The sequence below is a fragment of the Garra rufa genome, chromosome 6 (genome assembly GCF_049309525.1).
Source record: "Garra rufa chromosome 6, GarRuf1.0, whole genome shotgun sequence".
In the NCBI taxonomy this organism is placed as follows: Eukaryota; Metazoa; Chordata; class Actinopteri; order Cypriniformes; family Cyprinidae; genus Garra; species Garra rufa.
The window spans coordinates 52,548,651-52,563,179 of NC_133366.1; the positions used below are offsets into that span (position 1 = coordinate 52,548,651).

Sequence of the window (14,529 nt, forward strand, 5' to 3'; positions counted from 1 at the left end):
AACCGCAATATCGCAATACCGCGCTATTGACGTGCATAACCGCAGAGGAATGCAACAACCGCAGCAACCGCGATATTTGCCTGTTTTCTTTTTTCCTAAGGATTTGCCCTTCTCACTTAATGCCTGTGTGCTGAATAGTAAATTAGTAATAAGTTAGTAATGATAACATAATGTGTTTATTATGAGGCTCAGTAGATATGCACTTAACATGCCTAAACAGACAGCGAATGAGAGAGAGATCGACTGAGCTTGTGCGACTACCTGCGTCTGTCTTTCAGATCGAGTCAGGTATGTATGTGAAACTAGCTTGTCATGTCCAAGGAAAGTGAAATCTCTGTCTTAACATCGATGCTCTGCTGGTCAGCTGAGCCTTTAAAAGTGGCGATTAAAGTTAAAATGATTTCAACATTGTGTTTCATTACGTCTCTCTTTGAATAAATAAGCGTTTTTGAACGTGTAGTTGAATGAACGGTTTAAAGACTTACTCAAAGATAGTCTCTTGCCTCCATCTTGTGGCGTAAAAAGAAACTGCACTGACTGACAGCTCGCCCTAGAACACGCAGGTAAAATACTGACAGAAAGTCTCTTGTCCAGTCAGACTCGAGGGTGCGCGCTTATATATACGAAGATTTCAGATGCAAAGCCTCTAAGTATGTCTGACATTTTTCTTCAAAATTTGCATTTCTTTCTGGCTAGGTTTCTATTTAAGTACTGTTTACTTCACTTCATATATCAACGCGATTTGGTTTCGGTTTATTGATTCCTGAATATGACCTTACATTGTAACAGCCTACACACAATTATAAATATATATATATATATTATATATGGCGGTAATACCGCATACTGCGCTACTGAGCCACTCAAAATTACCGCAAGGGAAATTCCTTAACCGCGACAGCCCTACTCAAATATCTAAAACAGAAATAAGAATTAATAAAAACTACTTGGATTTTTTTTTTTAAATTACAAAAAAAAATTGCGAAGAGGAAGATATCATTAAACATCTGCATTAATTTCACTCTTTTCCTCATTCAAATCTATCATACGACTTGAGAAGACTACAGTATACTCTCCTGCTTTTTTGTCCTTTTGAACTTGACAGGTTCAATAACCATGCACTTTGCGTGCAAGGAAAAGAGCTGCATGAACTTTCTTCCCACTGACTTCTTTTCAGTATCACAAATGAAAGCGAAAACCACAAGTTTGGAATTCTACAGGGCCGAGTAAATGATGACAAAATCTGCATTTATGAGCAAAACGACTCCTTCAAGGCCGTTTCAAAGCCTCTCTGCACTCAAGGAAGTGTTTGTGTTGCGGCAACAAAGACAGACTTTGAATTCTCTCGCACGTCTAACACCTCCGTCAAACGCGGCAGCTCTGCCTGCCTCCAAGGTCTCTGCATCCCCTGGCAACCCATCGCTATGACAATGAGCATCGTTACCGTAGGGCGACGAGGACACGTCCTCCCCTCCCCTACCTTCGTGACAGGAAGCCTCTCGGCGTCACGTGAGGGATGATGCAGTGGGCTAGAAGTGATGAGTCAGACGCCGCTTCACAATGTTTCCATCCAAATCAATAGAACAGCTGTAGCCTCCTGCTTTTAGGGGCTCACGTTCCCGCAGGCACACTGCAATTATGTGACAGCCAAAGTGCTTTTACAAAAGCGACGGCAAACGATGTTAAAACAATGCACTGCTTAAACGTCAATGAGGCGAGACACACGCTCGCTCAACGCGCCTGCCAACTAACCCTGATAACCCTGACAGTCAACTCTGTGTGATTACACTAAACAGGCCTACTGGTGTAATGTTGTTTATTGCTCAAATTGCTCATTTGGCATATATAATCGAGGCGGAACGGCAAACAATTCTGTCAGAAAATTATACCGGTTTATTTGTTTGCTTTGATCTACTAGTGTCTACCAATTTATAAGATTAGGCAATGCTATTTTAATAGAAAATGGATGCATGCATCTTGACATCATTGCTGATATAAACCAAAACCCATGGATTCCCTTGGGAGAGGACGTTAAGCATATCTAATTGTTTACAGATTGAGACATTAAGCCTAAATATTTGATATACAACTTCTAGATCTCCTCATTTACTGAGGCAGCTCTGACTAATACAGCTATTTTATTACATATCACGATTTCAAGCTCGTTTAATGATTGCTTTATCAAATGTGTCACATTGTTAATGTTCTACAGAAATGTAAACCACCTCTGAGCTTTCCGTTTCAGACTGTAATCGATTCCTAGCAGAATGCCGATCTGTCACGATGATGCTATTTGACAGATTTTCGAGAGTCTCTCATAAAAGCTCCTTGCATTTTTCCTTTGCAAGCAGCATTGTGTGTAAAGCATTTGCTAAATTAATAATGGAAATGCAAAAAGACAACATCAGTAAGTATTCACTGAAAGGTTTTGCTTGGGACAGGCCTGATGCAAATACAAAATCCTAGAACATAGCCTACGCATGCACGCATATTGCACCAAATGAATGCATTTACAGTAGCCTATATACAGTAGTTTGCACAACAATAGCTTTAGCATTATGATGTGAAAGAGAATGAATGAATTTTGCATAACTTGAGCAAATTAAAATGCAATACTACGTTGACTCACAATTAACATTTTCATTCCTTACACAACTCATTAAAGATCTCTGCTCTGTTTTTAAAACACATCTACACTGTGATGCAAAACTAAACAACGCTGGTTTCTAAAACCCAAAGGTAACTAATTACCCCCATTAGACATCCTCACTGAGCACAAACCATTATCCTGCGTTGAACAGCCAGGATGCGCAGACTATCAGACAGAGGCTTAATTTACTAAAACAACGAGAAAGGTGCAGTACCTGCTGCGAGAGCAAATAAAAATGAGATCATGGAATTAGATTGTTATTTGGGTCATACGTGCATTATGCTTATTGAGATTTAGCAAAGCATCTTAGCATATATCCTCTTCCATATCTATGTCTCTCAGCACTTTCTCAAGTAACTCACCTTCGTATCTCAGTTAAGTACAAATACTTGTTTGGTTCACAGTACCATGATAAGACCATAACAACATGATGCTATGAATTACATGTGGTACACTTTTTCCTCATGCCATCTTCTGAAACCAGACTAAATTAGAACGCAAACGCGTGACGCATAGCCAGCTGCGTTCATAATGGAAGCGTTATGATGATGGTTATAACGCACTAGTTGTCGGCCTCTCACGTGCTCAGCGCGCGCACGGGGTGTGGCGCGCGATTTGGGAGCGGTTTCATGACGAGACTAGACTAGTCTTGATGGGTGAACCTTATGTCAATATGTACCTATCAAGTAACTGTCCTAGATAGAACTGATCCAAAGATTTCCAGGTGGTTTATTAACTGGCGTGATTTAGTCGATTTTTAATTCTCCTCACGCAGCGATGACGCGGGAAAACGACCAGTATCAACTTGAGCAAGTAAAGTCTTGAGTAAAATCTCTCTTGCTATTATACGTGTTGTCTTTGCTAGTCCTTCAAACATCGAACCGATTATTTCTTAGCTCCGCCGATTTATACCCTGACGCGAAAATTCGAATAAATAATCTTCACAGAACGATGACGCTAAGACAAAATATAAACTGAAATATCAGCAGCCAACGTTGATTTTTCTTTTTAGCATTTTTAAAGAATGCATCATCCAAGCTAACATCATTTCTATTCTGTTTGACACTACGAAACAAACTCTTCAAGTCGTTATATCATATTCGGATGAAATTACGCGTAACGGTTATAAACTGACTTGATTTAAATTCCCCTCACGAAGTAACGGAGCGATGACGCGGGAAAAAAGGCAACAGCTGTCAACTAAAACAATCCTGAAGAATGAGCTGTCAACGCGTATTTTCCATCGATTTTAGGAGATTCAATGTCACGGTGATTTTACGACGGCCCAGCACGCCAGCGTTGCCGTTCTAGCTGGTAGGCATTTCACGTAAACGTGAAAACTTCTGACGCTCTGTCTTATTTTCTAGGACTATTTATTATTCCTCGGTCGGAAACATCAAGGAAACACGCATTTACCAAACCCATGTCGACATCACTGAGCGACGATCCCAACGCTACTCTCTGCAATGACAAACACTGTATTTACATTTGACACACTGTATCGACAATAAACACTCTGCGGTTAACAAGTATCTCTCTCGACACCTTAAAAACGCTCGATTGAACCTGCTGCTTACCTGGTTACCATGACCTGCCGCCGCTGTGCTGTTTCTTGACCACAAATCACGCAGACGGCAAAAGAGCTCGATGGAAACTGCGGCAAACGACTCGTTAAGTCAAGGAAATTAAGGCTTGGTTCTCAACCGAAAAGAACATTCTCGTCGGTCCCCGCGAAGCGCAATTTGTCAGGCAGCTGGTTTAGATTTTAACGCCGAACTCAAGTTAGTTTACCAAGAAGCTGGTCGTGCAACAAGCTGCTCTGACAGCTCGTGGGAGGAGGGACCAAGTCATGTGACCGGGAAAGGGGGGAGGTTGCTACTTTGTAACATTAACTATTCAGTGAATTCATTCCATATATTTAATTTAGTCATTTATATGTTTCAAAGAATTAAAAAGGTGCTGTTTATGTGCAGCTTATAATATCTAATCAGAAGACTTATCATGTCAGTGGTGTTAATTCCCCCCTATTTACAGTCTGAGTTGGTTCAGTCCGAATGAATGTCAGGAGCCCTGGGAAGGGCAAGGGTCTGCTTGTTGCCGTGGAAACAACAGTGAATCTCCCGAGGGTACAATGGATGTGGGCTACAGTGCTGTTAAATCAACAAGCTGAAGGCCTGTTGTTCATCTTAGATGGTGACGATTAGATTCAGATGGCTGAATCCGCAACAGTTTACACGTCAGGATAGTGAGTGAGAGCCCTGTGTGCCCACAGGCCCCCATGCAAGTTATTACTTTTAAGATGAAGACCGGAAGTGCATAATTGAAAAGTAATGACAGCAATTAAAGTAATCCATAATAATAAATTATAGACTTTGGGGGCGGGTTTATGGGAGATAGATTACGCAACAACAATCTAAAATGCCAAACGATTAAATAATGGTGCGTCAGAACCAAAAAATAAGGGAGAAATGACCCTGGACTACAAAACTAGTCATAAGGGTCTGAATAAATAAGGTTTCCATTGATGTATGATTTTTTTAGGATAGAACAATATTTGGCTGAGACGCAAGTTCTTAGCAATGTACTAATCAGAAATTAAGTTTTGATATATTTATGGTAGGAAATTTACAAAATATCTTCATGAAACATGATCCTTACGTAATGTCCTAATGATTTTTGGCATAAAAGAAAAATCGATAATTTAGACCCATACAGTGTATTTCTGGCTATTGCTACAAGACATACCCATGCTACTTAAGACATGTACAAAACTGTTAAAACAGCACAGATCTTGGCTTTTGAAATTAACATCTATATTTTTAAAAAAGCTGAAATGTAGATATACGTATGTAAATGCGTAATAGAAAATGGAGCAAAGAGGTTAGTCATAAAATGTAAAATAATTTCAATTATCGAAGTAAAAGCAGTTCATTTATATGTTATCACTTTGGAGTAACTGGACAAACGTTTCAATAGCATAATCAAACAAGAACCTCATAAAGTAATTAAATGTAATCTCTTATGAACATAATAAAGAAAACTAATAAACGTAAAATTAATGTTTTGTTTGCCATTCCCTGTTGGAAAGTGAAGGACTACAAATAGATGTGGGCTATAAAGATGTATTTGTTTTCTAGCTCATCTCTTTCCACTTGAAATTAGAGCTGAAAAATGACTAGTTGCGATTAATCGATTCAAAATAAAAGTTTATGTTTGCATACTATACAATTATTAATCATCTCAAAGGTTTTGCATTTGTGAAAGTACTATTTGAACACTGAAAACTGAGAAAGTCATCTACCTCAAAAGAAAAAACTGCAGAAAAATTAATATGTCATTTATTAGGACATCTGAGCTAACAATTGTGATGTATTAGCACTTGGCGAACTTTTAATCGACACTTTCTGCATTGAAATAATTGATGTGCCGACATTTCCACCCCCGAGAAAAGTCATTAGGTTGGCAGATCATCAATTAACGTCGACTTAAAGGTGACTGAATGGCAACTTTAGAAGTTGCAAAGAAATAAATGATTGCAAATATGTATTGATAGGTATTACGAGGATGGTTGCTTATCATATAGCCCGTTATATGTCTAAGTACACTAAATAACCTGACAGACTGAAGGATATTGATTTGATGACAATTCACTCTTTTGATTGAGGCTGGTTAGAGCACATCTGGATTTTCTTCTTGTAAGCAGAAGATGGGAGGAGTGTGTCAGAAACATTTCTAGAATGAACCGGAACTCACTGATACTATTACTTTCTCCAGTGCACATGCCATGAGCAAATTAAATTATTAGAAGTCAGAACCCAGTCACCTCATCCAGTAGTGGCCGGCTGCTGGGTTTGGTGTGCTGTGGAAAATTAGTGTCAACACTCTCAAAAATAAAGCCTCCAAAAGGAGGTTTTCACAGCAGTGCTATGGAAGAATCATTCTGGCTTTCCCAAATACGTTTCCAGTCAACAGTTTTTAAAAGAACCTTTTGTTTTCTTAGAATTTTAATAACATTTTTCTCACTATAAAGAACCTTTTTTGGAAGTTCTATGGATGCTAAAGGTTCTTTATGCCAATAAAGATCATATTCTTAAGGGGCCGTTCATACAGAACGTGTCCTTGTGTCTAAAAATGCGAGACGCCACATTAAGGAATGGTTTATAAAAAATAAAAAAAAATTACAGCACACAAGTTGCCTTTCTATGTAAACAAAAGTTTGCAACACTTGCCCCGTCTGCAGGGTCTTCTGATTGGTCGACTGTTTTGGAGAGGAGCTGCAAGTAAAAGTTGAAATTCTGTGTGAGATGCTGCAAAAAATGCAAGATGCAAGCGCAACATATATGTCTGTTTTGCGCATATTTATATAGAAAAACAATTGTTTAAAAAATGTGCACATTTAAAAGCAAAACATGCTCTGTGTGAACGGCCCCTAAGAGTGAATGTTACATGTAGATAAACCTATTTTATTAAAGTAATCTTTGGTAAAAGTAGCATAAATTTGATCATTTTTTTTTTTTAAATTGGCTATGAAAATATTTGTTTAAACTCTCAAAAATAAAGCATCCGAAAGGGGGGTTTCACAGCAGTGCTATAAAAGAATGATTATGGATTCACCAAAGAAAATTTCTTAAAAGAAACCCCTGTTTTCTTAGAATTTTAATAACCTTTTTTCACTATAAAGATTCTTTTGTGGAATGGAAAGTTCCATGGAGGCTAAAAGTTCTTTATGCCAATAAATAACTTTTATTTTCAAGGGGCTGTTCAAACAGAGTGGCGCTGCTTGTAAAAGTTGAAATTCTTTTAACGTCTTAAAAACAGTGCTCATGTGTGATATGCTGCAAAAAAACACAAGATGCAAACGCCACATATATGTCCTTTTGGCGCATATTTACATAGAAAACCATTAAAAAAGAATTGCACATTTAAATAGAAAAACGTGTTCTGTGTGAACGGCCCCTATAAGTGACTCTTACATTTACATAAGCCAATTTTATTAAAGTAATATTTGGAAAAATTGGCTACATTTGATAAATATTATCCTGTGTTTGTAGCAATAGGCAAAAAGACATTGTATGGGTCAAAATATTTTTTTTTACGCCAAAAATCATTAGGATATTAAGTAAAGATCATGTTCCATGAAGATATTTTGTAAATTTCCTACTGTAAATATATCAAAACTTAATTTTTGATTAGTAATATGTATTGCTAAGAACCTAATTTGGACAACTTTAAAAGCATTTTCTCAATATTTATTTATTTATTTATTTTTTTGGCATCCTCAGATTCCAGATTTTCAAATAGTTGTATATCAGCCAAATGCCAAATATTGTCCTATCCTACCAAACCATACATCAATGGAAAGCTTATTTATTCAGCTTTTGGCTTTGTATAAATCTTATTTTACAAAAATATACACTTACAACTGGTTTTGTTGTCCAGGATCACATTTATGAAACCTTTTAATGCACAAAAGGTTCTTTAGATAATACAATGTTCTTCACACTAAGAAAAGAAAATAACTAATGTTTAAGAACTAATCACTAAGGGTTCTTTAGGAAACCAAAAATAGTTGGAACCATTTTAAGAGTGTAATACAGAAATTCAGCACTTCAAGCCATGTAGGAGGATCTTCAATTAATGTCAGTTTTCATGCTTCCAATATTTCACATCCGTCCAATTAGCACATTGTGCCACTGCATTTGGCTTTAAATATGTCATAGCTTATTTTAAACTGAAGCAACAACAGTGTTGCAATTGTGCAAAAGATCTCAATCAGCATTCCTCAAACCCATAACTGCTGAGCGCGACTTCCTCCCAAACCCTTCCCAGTGTTCGGCAGACATCCGCAAACATAAACATCATCACCGCGATCTCCTCTGGGATTAGCCGAGTTACACAAGCGCACAATGTGCAAATCACCAAAAGTTGAAAACAATTCTTGGCGAAACATTCCTTCCGTTCAGCCCAGCGTTGGTAGGGAGCTGTTGAATGCGGCCATAATGACCTAAGTGCGGTCTCTCGCCGTCATGTGAAATAGCATTATTCGAGGAGGTGCGGAGAGACAAACGGCGGCTTATTATGTCGAGTAAGAGTCTAAATAGACCTCCAGAGATGAGTGCTAATTCCAGACTTGTGCATCATCTCCATTTTGGCAAAGTGCATCAGACGCGCCACCTTGAACGATCAACAGGACGTGGAATAACATTCTGTTGCTAAATTTAAGGCCCATTAAATTTTAACACAGCACATCGAACCTTCATCTGAAAATAAATAGCCATTAGTAAGAGAGTCAGAACGTGATTCAAATGGCCATTTCGGGAGTTGTTTTGATGTGAGTCAAAGCTTCGCTGGCGGTGAGATGTAAAGGAGGTTCGCTGGTTAAGCTTCTCTGTTGAAAGGTCATCCGTCCGTGGCTTTGAGCTTTAAACGCTCACCAAACCCCACCACATCGATTCATAAAAATCCTACTACATTGCACTCGGTGTGTGAATTTCATTTCAAACACAGAGTGACCTTTTAATACTCTCCCAATGGTTGTCAGTTTAAGTGACAGTCACAGTCTAAGCTTTTTATACTAATCCTCTTGTCAATAAAGGTGTAATGTGTTAGACCAAAACATATGTGTAGAATGTGTCTTATACTCCAGCTCAGTTTTGCGCATTGCTATGCTTTGAGATGTAAATAAGCAACACATTGCATTGTCAGCATTGCAACAAGGGCTGCTTTATTTATTACGCATTCATGCATGCATGTGTAAAGAATGTCCCTAGCCTGCAATAAGCAGGGGACACTTGTCAGATATATGTTTAAATCTGCTTACAGTCTTAAAATCATAGTTCTGCTATCCTTTGTTTCATGCCAAATGCATTGTACAAGTAAATTTGATTTAAAAGCACAATGCACATAGTTTTAAAATCAGCATTTATGGAATAGTATTGCAGCGATTATTTCTTACATTTCAATTTATATCTTAATTTGAAAATTCCCCTAATATGTTCAACTCAGGCTAATTGGAAAAATGCATAATGACATTACATCGCTTCTTGCACATTTCACAACTTGTTCAAAGTGAAATGTCCATGTATTGCAGGGATTCCCAAACTTTTTTTTCCACCTAATATATTTTCTTAAAGTAGCCCCTTAGATTTTAAGGTAATACATTAATAATATTATTTGCATGTTCACAACATGACATGCAATTGCACAAATAAAATCTTTCTTATTTTTAATAAGTGTTTCATTTTGATTGTTGTTAAATGATTTTAATGTTTTAATTAATTATTAGCTTTTCATTAAACTCACAAACCCCCTGTAGTTCCTTCATAAACCCCAGGTTGGGAAACTTGTTGTTAATAACAATTAATAGAATATATTGTCATCCTCTTTTTATTTTTATATCAGTGTGGTACAATAACATCCCATTTAAACCTAAAATGTTTAATGTAATGGATTACATTTCTTAAAGGGATAGTTCACCCAAAAATGAAAATTTGATGTTTATCTGCTTACCCCCAATGCATCCAAGATGTAGGTGACTTTGTTTCCTCAGAAAAACACAAACGAAGATTTTTAATGAAAACCGGTGCAGTCTGCCAGCCTTATCATGGACGTGGATGGGCACCAAACCTTTAAAAGTAAACAAAAACATGCACAGACAAATCCAAATTACACCCTGCGACTCGTTAAGATACATTGATGTCTTAAGACACGAAACGATCGGTTTTTGCGAGAAACTGAACAGTATTTATATCATTTTTTACCTTTGATACACAGCCACGTCCATCTGTCATGAGCACGAGTTTGGCATCAGTCACGTCACATGAGCACGCGCTCTAGCGTAGAATACGCAAACGCCGTAAGGGGAAATCAGTGAAAAGTCCCGGATGAGTTTGCGCAGGCAAACGTAATCTTTTAGCTTTAAATCGGTTTGAACAATCAGGATAAGCGCAAGTAATTACCATTTTGAACAGCCGCTATACCCACAATCTCTGTGCTCTATGTTAACAATGAGTGTCGTATTCATGCGACAGATCGCTTCCGGTGTTTGCGTATTCTACGACAGAAGCGCGTGCACATGTGACGTGACTGATGCCAAACTCGTGCTGTGTATCAAAGGTAAAAAATGATATAAATACTGTTCAGTTTCTCACAAAAACCGATCGTTTCGTGTCTTAAGACATCAATGTATCGTCACGAGTCGCAGGGTGTAATTTGGATTTGTCTGTGCATGTTTTTGTTTACTTTTAAAGGTTTGGTGCCCATCCACGTCCATGATAAGGCTGGCAGACTGCACCGGTTTTCATTAAAAATCTTTGTTTGTGTTTTTCTGAGGAAACAAAGTCACCTCAAAGTCCTTTTAAGACAAGTCATGTCACTCGGCGGCCATCTTTGAAACGCTACTCGGGCATTCAAGTGCAACTCCTATCTCTTTGAATGGGGAAACATCAAATTCTCCAAAACTGTTCACCAACCTCACGATTAAATTTCATATTTTAAATCTGCAAAGAAATCCAACAAGAACTGCCTCATAAATATGGTTCCTTGTGCTCCAATAGCGTTAAAAAACGCTAATTTTTCCGGCTAAATGAGCCAGTGCGCATGCGCAGTACTGAGCTCACGTCTCAAAGCGCCGATTGTTTCTATAGCAACCGGGACTTCTAACGGCAACTGCAGTGACGCGCTGACTTTACTAATCAACGATTGGCTCTTTCACTAAGAAGGCGGAGCTTCGCGGCCATGATGACCGTTGCATTTTTCTCCATTCAAAACTACACGAGTGACATGTCTTTGGTATTCTATAGTCTTTGGTCACCTACATCTTGGATGCATTGGGGGTAAGCAGATAAACATCAAATTTTCATTTTTGGGTGAACTATAACTTTAAAGGAACAATATGTAGGATTGTGGCCAAAACTGGTACTGCAATCTCTTTCAAAATACTGTAGAACGTGTATTCCCTCCCCCTCCCCCCTGACTCGAGGTTGCCAGCTAAGCTGCAGGATTCCGCAGGACTGTAGGCTGCTGCAAGGAGCTTCCAATGGCAAGTGACGAGTCCTACACAATAAGTTTTTTTTCTTCTGTTACTTATGTTTATGCTTCACGAGAGATTAGTAATTAGGCGATTAGCCAAATATTTCGTAAAGATGCGCTGTAATACCACATTTCAGTCGGAACATAGATTGTTTTCATACCCTGCTAGTGGTGCGATATAAAGCTTTTTATGAACGCATTTAGCACGGGCGACCGTGGAAAATCCACTGTGTTCGGCAGCACGGGGCTTTTAGCCTATACCAACAAACATGGTAGAATATAGCATCCAAAAGTCGAGGGTCAATTCCTTCTTTCATTCATTTTTACCGAGGTAACGTTAGGCTACTCAATACGTCTCAATTACGTTTCACATTGCCATAATCGACGTGCTAATGTTGTTTTCCTCGGCGCTTCAGCATAATGACAGAGAAACGGGCTCTGATCATAATGCATTGATAATGTTAGCAATGACGACTCGCTGTTTCTATTTTCCAAACAATTCCTTACCTTTTCAATTCGATGACCCCACCTCCTCCATATGCGCTACGTTACTTTGCACAAACATATATACCTTTGTTCGACTGTCGTGAATATTTGAAATGTCTATTTACATTAAGTACAAGTAAGTTAGCCAAACAGATGAATCTTACCTGTCCAGGAGAAAATTAGCAACGTTGGCATCTGTCTTCAAATTCGTCTCTGTTTTCAGCCGTCTCCATACTCCATCTCCTATACAAATCCTTGTGTTATTTCGGACTTTGTCACAACGTTCTTCGGATTCATAACGAGGTCTTTTAGGTTTCGTAACTTTATACATGTTTTATCCGACTCGTTCTTAACTATCTAGAGCAGAGCTGGCAACCCGTCTCACGAAACTCTACTGACTTCGTGATTGGTAGATAGCTGGAGGGTGGAGCCTCAGACCAAAACACAAAATGACAACATCAGTTGAGGGCTGCAACTTGCACTTTTAAATGACAATATCCTGGCCAGACCACTGTTGTCAGTGATATAAGTATTTGAAATGAACATGATTTCTTAATGTCTAGTGACATGTAAGGGCCATTTTATGATTAACGGACATAAATTTCTTACATATTGTTCCTTTAACTATAATTTGAACCATCTAATTTAAAATCAGTAACGGACTACAATTTGTCATATACTGAATACAACTTAAACAAAACTCAACCATAAATAGTTTAACGAAATCAAACATGAAATAACAACTTATAAAGCAACTCTGACATTTTTGTTAGCTTCTCCAAGACTTTAAGCTCTTTTATGGTGACTGTACCAGGTGAGCTAACAAGCAAGTTTACTACGTTAAAAAAAAAAAAACATGTTGAACTGTCGAACTGTTAAACTCTCAAAATGTATTAATTTACAAATCTCCATAAAAGTTGGTCATAATGTAGTATTATACAAGGAACTGTGCGGAAATAAGTTTTTATTAAACAATAATCTGCCTATTAAGCAAAATTGGTGCCACTCGGCTGGAAACTGCAATAAAAATGTAGGTACATTTTACAAAAAAAAATATGTTTTGTGTATGTTTTTACAATCAGCCTACACTCCTAAAAGTAAAGGTGCTTCATGATGCCATAGAGGAACCCTTTTGTCTAAATGGTTCCATAAAGAACCTTTAACATCTGAAGAACCTTTTTGTTTCACAAAAGGTTCTTTGTGGCAAATAAGGTTCTTCAGATTATCAAAAGTTGTGGAACCAGAAATGGTTCTTCTATGGCATCAGTTGAAGAACCCTTTGAAGCACCTTTATTTTTAAGAGTGTATGTTGCAACTTATTTGTCTGTAAATCCCATGTGAGCAAATCAACAATTGACAAAGAAGTATTTTTTATGAAACTAAAGGATATTGATTGCACTACATTGTGTTGTGATTGTCTTGCATAGCTCTATTTATTATTTGTTCTCAATAAATTCCCAATGTTTGGTCTCTCGCGCTAATAACTGTGAATAATGGAGTACGATTCTGTCATTTTGCATCCAAGTCTTTCTCATTTTCATCTGAGTTGTATAAATAATATGGAAGACCAGGAAAGAGGCAGCATGCAATCTGCCCTCAATAACCTCTCATGGCACAACGAGACCTTGAGCGCCTCCAAGAGAAAAATGGCACCGCTTCACTAGAACAGCGACGTCGACATTACCCTTTCCAAGGAGCTGATGCAGAAAGCGTGACAGACGGCTCAGAGGTTTCAAGAAGCCGAATGGAATTCATTAAAATGATAATTCCAATGGTATTCATTAAAAACAAAATCTCAAAACTATGCCAATATGCTCGTGCTTGTTTCTGTGCAGCGTTAGCAGCAGACACAGAAACTCTTCTGGATATGAAGTGCACTTATCAGTGAGGGTTTAATGGCCATCATGTGCAGGGCCATCCTCAAGAGACGAACAGATCGATTGAGCTGCGGAGGAGAAGAACGGAGGCTCCAGGAGAACATTAAAGGAATAGTTCACCTCGTCGTCATTTACCAACCCGTATGTCATTCCAAACCCATTTACTGGAGAAACTGAGGAATCTTCACGCAGTTATTTTTTCTTACGGTGACAGTCAGTGGTGACCACATCTACCAAGGTTCAAAAGGGACATCTACGCCTTTTCTCTTTCACAAATAAGAGCGAATAAATAAACAACATAATTTTAATTTCGGAATGAAATATTCAGCATCTCAAGTAGTGTGTTATAATTGTTCTCCAGTGTATTATTTCCCCTTAAAGAACCCGTTGGTAATGTTTTGATTGGGCTGCGTCTGAATCTTATACATTGTCTTTTACATCTGTTTGGGAAAACAGCTTGACCTTTGTGATCTAGCTGGCAGCGTT

General features: G+C 38.1%; 1 protein-coding gene across 6 annotated transcripts in view; it reads right to left on the minus strand.

The window, feature by feature from the left end:
* mbnl2 (muscleblind-like splicing regulator 2) overlaps positions 1 to 4,452 on the minus strand; it is a 95,202-nt gene extending 90,750 nt beyond the window's left edge. For all 6 annotated transcript variants that reach the window (XM_073842059.1, XM_073842057.1, XM_073842055.1 and 3 more), the window contains exon 1: positions 4,228 to 4,452. The gene's annotated coding sequence lies outside the window, so the exon portion shown is untranslated. The remainder of the gene's footprint in view (positions 1 to 4,227) is intronic.
* Between the last annotated feature and the right edge of the window lie 10,077 nt (positions 4,453 to 14,529).